Source organism: Psammomys obesus, unplaced genomic scaffold (genome assembly GCF_907164565.1).
Source record: "Psammomys obesus unplaced genomic scaffold, mPsaObe1.curated_primary_1811, whole genome shotgun sequence".
Lineage (NCBI taxonomy): Eukaryota > Metazoa > Chordata > Mammalia > Rodentia > Muridae > Psammomys > Psammomys obesus.
The window spans coordinates 4,712,547-4,723,717 of record NW_026596433.1 but is presented as its reverse complement, the minus strand read 5'-3'; positions in this window follow the sequence as shown (position 1 = coordinate 4,723,717).

Genomic DNA, 11,171 nt, shown 5'->3' with positions numbered 1-11,171 from the left:
CTTTCTTTCTTTCTTTCTTTCTTTCTTTCTTTCTTTCTTTCTTTCTTCTTTTTTCGTTGCAGCTCATTAGAAAAAAATGAGAGATAGAAATAAACTGAAAGGAAGTGATAAAGTTTAAGGTTTCCTGCAGAATAAAAGTCAATTCACCATTCAAGGTTTATTTCAAAACAGAATTTTGACCTCATTGCTGTAGGGCAAGATAGCCAAGAGCCAACATAAACATAAATAGCTTAATAGGAAACAGAATTTCCTATCTGATAAAACTCTAGCCAGACAAAAAAACTTGAAAAAGTACTTTGAGAAATATCATCTTCCACTGACAAGAAATGGACGAAATAAGCTGATTGTATCCTCTCTTCGGGTTTTTAGGGCATTAGCATTTAGCACACTGTGTGCCTGGCACCAGCCCAGATCATTCAGAACCTATTTTTAAAATCTCAGATACTGTGTGAAAAATTAAAAATATAGATACCATATATTTTTTTCAATTGTACTACTGGATATGTCTCCAGGAAATCAAGCCAAAATGCCAATGAGATATTTACAATATCAAGCTTCTGGCTGCCCTATTCATATCTATGAAGAAATGGACATAGCTGAAGTGTCCAGCAACTGGTGATAGATAAAGAAAATGTAGCCTATGTACATAATGGAATAATATTCAGCTGCCAACAAGATTTAAATCCAGTTCCTTGCCATAGGTCACTGAAACTAGAATAATCATAATATTACTTTTGTGTTTGGCAAAATAAATATTCCAACTAAAGTTCTAAAAAGTAAGAGCTTTTTTATTTCTTCACTGTTCTGATTGATAAGGACATTACGACAGCTGCTTCAGATCAAGCTTCACTCCTAAGGTTTTCCTCAGCTCTTTCCTTGTATTGTTGCTTTCTTGTTTGTTTTCTGTTTATTACTTGTATTCCTGTTTTCTGTTTTGAAGATACTGTCACTGTTGTGGATGGCTACATTCTGGAGTGAACTGACCAAGTACTATCATAGTCATCAGAGAGATGCAAATCAAAACGAGCCTGAGATTTCACTTGACACCCGCGAGAATGGCTAAGATCAAAAACTCAAGTGACAACACATGCTGAAGAGGTCGTAGAGAATTGGGAACCCTCCTCCATTACTGGTGGGAATGCAAACTTGTACAACTAATTTGGAAATCAATCTGATGCTTTCTCAGACAATTAGGAATAGTGCTTTCTCAAGATCCAGCTGTACCACTCCTAGGCATATATCCAAAAAAGGCTCAAGTACAAAACAAGGACATTTGCTCAACCATGTTTGTAGCAGCTTTATTTGGAATAGCCAGAACCTGGAAACTACCCAGATATCCCTCAGTTGAGGAATGGATGCAGAAATTGTGGTAGTTTTACACAATGGAATACTACTCAGTAATTAAAAATGAGGAAATCATGAAAATTGTAGGCAAATGGTGGGACCTAGAAATGATCATTCTGACTGAGGTAGCCCAAAAGCAGAAAGACACACATGGTATATATTCCTTTATATTCCCTTATATAGACCTATAAGATAGGATAAATATACTGAAATCTATCCACCTAAAGAAGATAAACAAGAAAGAGGACCCAGGGTATGATGATCAATCCTCACTTAGAAAGATAAATGGGATGGACATGCCTCTGAAAGACTCTACCCAGCAAGGTATCAAAACAGATATTAAGACTAATAACCAAACCTCTGGCAGAATGCAGGGAACCAAAAAGGTGGGAGGGGTTAATACAACGGAGGAGAGGACAGGAGTTCCACAACAACCAAATATATCTGGGTACAGGAGTCTTTTATGAGACTGTTTCTCCAAACAAGGACCATGTATAGATGCAACCTAGAGCTCCTGCTCAGATGTAGCCCTTAGTAACTCAGTATCCAAGTGGGTACCCTAATAAGGGGAACAGGGACTGTTTCTGACATGAACTCCATGGTGAGCTCTTTGACCACTTCCCCCTCAACCCCCACCAGGAGAAGCAGCCTTGCTAAGCCACAAAGGAGGACTTTGCAGCCAGTCTTGAAGAAACCTGATAAACCAGTATCAGATGGAAAGGGAGGAGGTTCTCCCTTATCAGTGGACTTGGAAAGGGGCAGGGAGGAGATGAGGGTGGGAGGGTGGGATAGGGAGGGAAAGAGGGAGTGGGATACAGCAGGGATACAAAGTTAACAAATTGTAACTAATATTAAAAAAATTAAAATAAAAAAGAGAAATAGATAAAGCACTGGAAGAAAGTGATAAAGTTCAAGTCTTTCACTGTTACTGTCATCCTTCCACAATCCGCAAAAGTTACATAAGGTCTTAATACGATATTACGTGACATTTTAGTTAACAATTGATAACACAAGGAAAAGTTTTAAAATGCTCAGCAAGTCATGTATTACAACACCTATCACTGACATGTAACAGCCATGGAGACTGCCATTCACCCTTTATTTCCCCCCAAAAAGTTCTTATTTTTTAAATATTTATTTTGAAATAACTTACCAAAATTTTCAAATTTATGATGAAAAGTTCATATAGTATCAGTGCTACCTTCCAAACATATTGGCATTTTACTACTTTCACTATTTTTCTCTTTCTTATGTTTTATTTTAATTCTCTATTTCTCTTTATATCCCATTCACTTTATTATATACATTTTTATTATATATACATAGTATTCTATGTGTATGTATGCATGTGAATAAGTGTCATCTTCTGGTCCTTAAATATTGAAAGAAAGCTGAAATATGTCCAATAATTTACTTAGAATATATTATCTTCTTTGCCTATGATCTTTTACAGTTCATTTGATACATTTGGGTGTTATTCTTGATTAGTCTCCTCTAATCTGAGGTAGGGGACTGAGTATGCATCCGTATGAAGCTAGTGGATGTGCATTCTCATCCAAAACCACACTCACTACTGGATTCCAAAGTCTAAACTCTCCTCTTGGCTCTGGTCTCAGCAAACCAGAGAGTGTACTGATCCTTACATCTCTGAAGGCCAACCATACAGTCTTTTTCTCTTTTTCTTTTCTTTTTTTCACTTTATATCTGGATCATAGCCACTTCCCTACCTCCTCCTGATCCCATCTTCCCTCTCTCTTCCCCCTCTCCCCCTTTGTTACTCCTCAGGAAGAAAAGCCCCACCTACTCCCCCATCAACCCACCCCAGTACATCAAGTGACATCAGGACAGAGTGCATCCCCTATGGCCTGATGAGGCAGCCATGCCAGGGGAAAGCGAGCAAAAAGAAGGCAGCAACGTTCATATCAGAGACATCCCTGCTCCCCTTACTAGGACACCCACATGAAGACCAAGCTGTGTAGGGAGTCTAGATCTAGTCTATGCATGGTCCTTGTTGGTCCTTCAGTCTCCAGATAACAAGAGCTTCTGATTCAACCAAGACTTCCTACTCTGATTCTGTTCTCTGCCATAGCCTTAAATGCTGGGGCAATATTCTTTTTCATTGTAAAAGAGTTGTAATTTGGTGAGAAGAAAAAAATACATAAATAGTCATTAGGCTCCTTTGAACTCCTATGGACTTACAAAGAGGTATTGAGTAATATAACATAAATACTTTTGAGGGTAATATATTAATTTTATTTTTATCCAAAGTTATTAGATTTTTATTATTGGAACATCTTATACATGTATAAATAGTACCTGATTTTATTATCCATCATTTCGCCCTTCATCTTCCTCCCCATTTCTTGCCCCAAACACACTTTCTTTTCACACTCTAGTCATTGCCTTCTGCCTCCTCTCCTCCTCCTTCTCTTTTTTTTCTTTTCTACTTCATCATTTTGGTAACTCATTAAGACTAATTTGTTCTGCCCATATGTGCATGAGTGTGAGGTCATCCACTGGAAACATACCAGAGGCCATTTTCTTTTTTACTTTATTTATTTTTTTATAAATTACAGTTTGTTCACCTTGTATCCCAGCTATAACCCCCTCCCTCATCCACTACCAATCCAACTCTCCCTCCCTCATCTCCTCCCATGCCACTCCCCAAGTCCACTGATAAGTAGGTCCTCTTACCCTTCCTCTGATCCTAGCCTATTAGATCTCTTCAGAACTGACTGCATTGTCTTCCTCTGTGGCATAGTAAGGCTATTAACCCATCGTCAGGGAGAGGTGATCAAAGAGCCAGACACTGAGTTCATGTCAGAGACAGTCACTGTTCCCATTACTAGGAAACCCACCTGAAGACTGAGCTGCCATGGTCTACATGTGTTCAGGGGTTCTAGGTTATCTCCATGCATGGTCTGTGGATGGAGTATCAGTCTCAGAAAAGATCCCTGTGCCCAGAATTTTGGTTCTGTTGCTCTATCCCCTCCAGGTCTTTCTATCTCCCCCATCTTTCATAAGATTCCCTGTATTCTGCCCAAAGTTTGACTATGAGTCTTTGATACCTTGCTGGGTAGAGTCTTTCAAAAGCCCTCTGTGGTAGGCTTCTGTCCTGTTCCTTGTTTTCTCTCTTTTCGCATTTGCCTTTCTGAGAGAGTATTGATCATTATCCCCAGGGTCATCCTTCTTGCGTAGCTTCTTTAGGTGTTCAGATTTTAGTAAGTTTATATTATATTGTATGTCTTATATCAACTTATAAGTGAGTATATAACATGTGTGTATTTCTTCTCCTGGAATACCTCACACGGGTGATCATTTCTAGTTCCCACCATTTGGCTGCAAAATTTCATGATTTCCTTGTTTTTTTAATTAAAATTTTATTTTTTAATGTTATTTATAGTTTATCAACTTTGTATCCCAGCTGTATCCCACTCCCGCATTCCCACCCAATCTCACCCTCCCTCCCTCATCTTCTCCTTTACTACTTTCCAAGTACACTGATAGGGGAAGACCTCCTTCCTTTTCATCTGACCCTAACTTGTCAGGTATATTCAGGAATGGCTGCAAAGTCCTCCTCTGTGGCCTAGCAGGACTGCTCCTCCCTCAGGTGGGGAGGGTGGGAGGTCAAAGAGCCAGCTATTGAGTCCATGTCATATATAGTCTCTGTTCCCCTTATTAGGGTAACCATTTGGAGGCTGACCTACCATGGGCTACATCTGAGCAGGGACTCTAGGTTATATCCATACATGGTCCTTGATTGGAGATACAGTCTCACATAAGACCCCTGTCCCAGATATATTTGGTCCTTGTGGAGCTCCTGTCCTCTCCAGGTCATATTAACTCCCCCTTCTTTCATATGATTCTCTGCACTCTGCCAAAGGTTTGGTTATGAGTTTTAGTATCTGCTTTGAAACACTGCTAGGTAGAATCTTTCAGAGGCCCTTAGTGGTAAGCTCCTGTCCTGTCTCTTGTTTTCTCCTACTCCCAGTGTCCATCCCATTTGTCTTTCTAAGTGAGGATCAATCATCTTATTCCTGGTCCTTCTGGTTTAGCTTCTTTAGGTGTACAGATTTTAGTATGTTTATCCTATCTTATAGGTCTAGTAGCCACTTATAAATGAGTATATACCATGTGTGTATTTCTGCTCCTGGGATACCTCACTCAGGAAGATCATTTCTATATCCCACTATTTACCTGCAAATTTCATGATTTCCTTGTTTTTAATTGCTAGTAGTATTCTATTGTACATCACAATTTCTGTATCCATTACTCAGTTGAGGGACATCTGGGTTGTTTTCAGATTCTGGTTATTATGAATAAAGCTGAACATGGTTGAGCAAAAGTCCTTGTTGTATACTTGAGCATATTTTGGATATATGCCTACAAGTGCTATACCTGGATCTTGAAGAAGCACTATTCATAATTGTCTGAGAAAGAGCCAGATTGATTTTCCAAAGTGGTTGTACAAGTTTACATTCCCACCAGCAATGAAGGTGGATTTTCCTTTCTCCACAACCTCTCCAGCATGTGTTGTCACTTGAGCTTTTGATCTTAGCCATTCTAATGAGTGTAAGGTGAAATCTCAGGGTTGTTTTGGTTTGCATTGCCCTGATGACTAAGGATGTTGAGCATTTCTTAAGTGTTTCTCTGCCATTCGATATTCCTCTATTGAGAATTCTCTGTTTAGCTCTGTACTCCTTTTTTAAAAAATTGAATTACTTGATTTGTTGCATTTGAACATCTTGGGTTCTTTATATATTCTGGATATTAGCCCTCTGTCAGATATAAGTTTGGTGAAGATCCTTTCCCAGTCTGTATGCTGTTGTTTTGTTCTGACAACAGTTCTGCTCTACAGAAGCTTTTCAGTTTCATGAGGTCCCATTTGTTGATAGTTGATCTTAGAGCCTGTGCTGTTAGTGTTCTCTTCAGTAAGTTGTCTCTTGTGCCGATGAGTTCAAGGATCTTCAAGGGGCCAAGCTTTAAAAGACTGTTTCTCACTCCCCCTGGAAACACATCTTTTAAATTTTCCATTGTGATTTATTCATCAGTCTCTTTAGGAACCCTTGGGCCCGGTTTTTTTTTTTTGGCTCTGTTTGGTCTCCTTTTGAAGCTCCTGTCTGCTCCAGTTCTTTCTATCTCCCCCTTTTTCCATAAGATTCCCTTCCCTAAGTTTAGCTATGAGACTTAGAATCTGCTTGGACGCCCTTATATGTGAAATAGACTCTTCAGAACACCTAGTTTTTCCTTTCCTCTAGTTCTATAAACATAATGAAATCTATACACCTAAAGAAGATAAACAAGAAAGAGGACCCAGAGTAAGATGATCAATCCTCACTTAGAAAGACAAATGGGGGGTGCATTGGACATAGGAGAAAACAAGTAACAGGACAGGAGTCTATCGCAGAGGGCCCCTTAAAGACTCTACCTAGCAGTATATCAAAGCAGATACTAAGACTCATAATCAAACCTGCAGCAGAGTGCAGGGAATCATATGAAAGAAGGGGGAGTTAATATGACCTGGAAAGAATAGGAGCTCCACAAGGACCAAATATATCTGGGCACAGGGGTCTTTTCTGAGACTGACACTCCACCAAGGACCATGTATGGATATAACCTAGAACCTCTGCTCGGATATAGCCCATGGTAGCTCAGTAACCAATTGGTTTCCATAGTAAGGGGAACAAGGACTATCTCTGACAGGAACTCAATGGCAGGCTTTTTGACCTTGCCACCCCTTAAGAGAGGAGCAGTCCTGCTAGGCCACAGAGGAGGACTTTGCAGCCAGTCCTGAAGATACCTGATAAAACAGGGTCAGATGAAAGGGGAAGAGGTCAGTCCAATCAGTGGACTTGGAAAGGGGCAGGGAGGAGATGAGGGAGGAAGGGAGGGATAGGGAGGGAATGAGGGAGTAGGATACAGCTGGGATACAGAGTTAATAAAATGTAACTAATAATAAAAAAATTAAAACTAAAAAAAAAATAGAAAACCTTGATAGATGTCTAACAAAATATAAGGACAGAATGCACCATTTTGCTCCTCTAACTTTCTCTCCAGGAGGTTGTGGAGAAAGGGGAACCCTCCTCCACTGCTGGTGGAAATGTAAACTGGTACAACCACTTTGGAAATCTATCTGGCGCTTTCTCAGACAATTAGGACTAGTGCTTCCTCAAGACCCAGTTATACCACTGCTAGGTATATACCCAAATTTTGCTCAAGTACACAAAAGGGATACTTGCTCAACCATGTTTATAGCAGCTTTATTTGTAATAGCCAGAACCTGGAAACAACCCAGATGTCCATCAATGGAGGAATGGGTACAGAAATTGTGGTATTTTTACACAATGGAATACTACTCAGCAATCAAAAAGGAGGAAATCATGAAATTTGCAGGCAAATGGTGGGATCTAGAAAAGATCATTCTGAGTGAAATATCCCAGAAGGAGAAAGACAAACACGGTATATACTCACTTATATAGACCTATAAGATATGATAAACAATGAAATCTATACACCTAAAAAAGATAATCAAGAGAGCGGACATGGGGTAAGATGATCAATCCTCGTTTAGAAAGACAGATGGCATGTGCATTGAAAGTATGACAGGACTCTACTGAGCCCATCTGAAAGACTCTAACTAGCATGTTTTCAAAGCAGATACAAAGACTCATGACCAAACCTTCGGCAGAGTACAGGGAATCATATGAAAGAAGGGGAGTTAGTATGATGGGGAAAGGATAGGAGCTCCACAAGGACCAAATATATCTGGGCACAGGGTCATTTCTGAGACTGACATTCAACCAAGGACCATGTATGGATATAACCTAGAACCTCTGCTTGGATGTAGCCTGTGGTAGCTCAGTAGCCAATTGGTTTCCCACAGTGAGGGGAAGGAGGACTATTTCTTACAGGAACTCAATGGCAGGCTCTTTGACCTCCCCACCCCCCAAGGGAGGAGAAGTCCTGCTAGGCCACAGAGGAGGGCTTTGCAGCCAGTCCTGAAGATACCTGATAAAACAGGATCGGATGAATGGGGAGGAGGTCACCCCCTATCAGTGGACTTGGAAAGGGGCAGAGAGGAGATGAGGGAGGGAAGGTGGGATTGGGAGGGAATGAGGGAGCAGGATACAGCTGGTATACAGAGTTAGTAAAATGTAACTGATAAGAAAAAAATAAAATTAAAAAAAAATTTCTCTCCAGATCATTACTTCTGTTTTAATATACCTTTTGAGTGATGCCACAGCACTTGAGTGCAACTGCTTAGTCACCCCTTCCTGCATTTCGCCCTCTAAACACTTAAGCCATCAGAATATCACAACTCTGCTTTTCTATCCATGGAATCTTATGCCTTATTCTGTGATTAACCTGAGACTTTCCTATTTGCTTATTAAAGTTTTGTGAGGTTTTCATTTGTTGTTTACTTTTTTTACTAAATCTATATTTTCTAAAATCTTGTGAGCAGCATCTTTTCCTGCTGGGACCTTATAACTGAAATCCACCATAACCCAGGAAACAAGATATCAAAATACAAAAAAAAAGTGCTCATGTTTCATCAACCAAGCACCATGAATGGAGAAGACCTAGACCTACTGCTCAGATGTCACCAATAGGAAGCTCAGTAATGATGTGAGTGTCCCAGGAAGGAGAGCAGGGACTGCCTCTGACATGGACTCTGTTGCCTGATCTTGATCACTTCCTCCTGGCAGAGAGGCCTTGCCAGACCACAGAGAGGAAGGATACAGGCAGTTCTGATGAGACTTGAGGGGCTGGAGTCAGATGATAGGAGAAGAGAACTCCCCCTTTCTTAGGACTAGAAAAGGGGAATAGGGGAAAGAAGGAGATAGGGTGGGACTGGGAGGAGAGGAGGCCGAGGTCTACAGTTGGGATGTAAAATGAATAAATTTTAAAAACATAAATTTAAAAAAAGTTCATGCTTTAGATGAGCACCTAGATAACTCATTTGCTGGCAGGATGGGTAAATCTATAAATTCAGATTTATAATATTTTCTGAAACCGTCAAAGAGCTATGACATAATTATTTGAGCATCAGAGGTTATAAAAAGTGTGTAGTTATGCTACATCATACCAAAGATAGTCTATCGAAAAAAATATGAATTCACTTTCATAACTTCATAATTAATGACATAATTAATACATAATAAAGCTATAACCTAAACATGACAAAATCATTAAAAGAACCAGTTAGAAATAAAGACCAAGTCTAGAACATGATGTTCTTTAAGATACTTAACAAGTTCTTTAAGGTATTTACTGAAAAATGTCAATTATTCTAAATTAAGAATATTGCTAGTATTTTCTGGGTTATGGTGGATTTAAGTTACAAGGTCCAAGCAGGAACAGCGAAAGATAAAACATAAAAGTTGTGGATGACCCACACTTATGCACATGCTTGGAACACTAAAGAGATTCAGTGGGATTTTAAACTCACATGAAGATAGCAAAGAAAAGTTTGGGCCTTGGGTTAGAGTGGAAGTTGGAGGGGAGAGATGGCGTAATTTGAACAAAGTATATTTATGTATGACATTCTTTTATTTCTTATTAAAAAATAATAACTAAAAATGCCACAAAAATATGTGGGCAGATACTGATTCTTAAAATTCCTCTTAAAAGTTCTGGCTAGACAACCATTTCAGTCCCACATAGTGCTAATGATTCATCATTGTTATCATACATTGTTTTATCATAACTTAGTCTAAAACACTTACAGCTGAAAAGTTTGAGTTAGCCTGGGTATAGTTAGCCTAAGTATAACTCCATTTTGAAATAAGGAGCCATCTTGTCTGGGAGCTGAATTCAGGTACCAGGAAATATCAAAAAATGTGAACCTGGCAGAAAACAAAGTTAAATCTCCTAGCAACAGACTCCAGGAAATATCACAGAATAAGTACTTCATAGAAAAAGCAATAATCAATGAGAATTGGTTGAGAATCAGGTGGGAAAAAGTCTCCCCATTGTTTCAGATACAGTTTAGAAAAATAGCCATTGTGATTATATGCCCTAGCCATTATGATTTTGTGTCTCAGGAAAGTTCACCCGCCCTGCTAAACTTCACCCAATTCTATAACATCAAGGCTTGTGCCCCCCTGCTTGCTGACATGGAAACACCCCCCCCCCCCGCTCACAGACTTTCCCTTTAAAAATCCTGTTCACTCAGAGCTCAGGGTCCCACTTCTCTACTTCTGCGTCAGTGAGACTTGGGTCGTGAATTCGATCGCTCTCTTAATAAAGCTCTCTTGCAATTGCATCAAGTCATCTCCTGGTGGTCTCTGAGGGTCCCAGGAACCTGGCGTTACACAGCTTATTTTCTTTTCTTTATCCTTATAATTTAATTTAGATTCAAATTAAGTCTGGACATACCGAGATCTCCTTGAAGAGGATACGGTCTATAAGTTGAAGTTTTGAGCATATAGCTCAAAACTGTCACTATTCAGTTTCTTATGAAAGAATATATATAAGAGTGAAATTTAAGACTAATGGAAAAGTAATCAGTAATGGTGCATTCACCTAGGATACACAATTTACAGTGTGGGGCACAATCTTTTAGGAGTGGTGCTAAAATATGCTAGTTTGGCTAATTAAATTATTGACTTAATGATGAGTATAGTAAACATGGTTAAAATACCAAACCTCGAGTATTTTATAGAGTAAGACATTGAGTCTAACAAGGATGAAATACTGATTTGGGTGTATTAGCTTATGCTTGCTCACACAAGCACTAACTGTGTTTTCAAAATTTTCTTGGGTATTTACAATTGCCGACAGAGAGAGAACATTGGGGTCTTTGGGGAGGGCTGTGAGATTGAAGG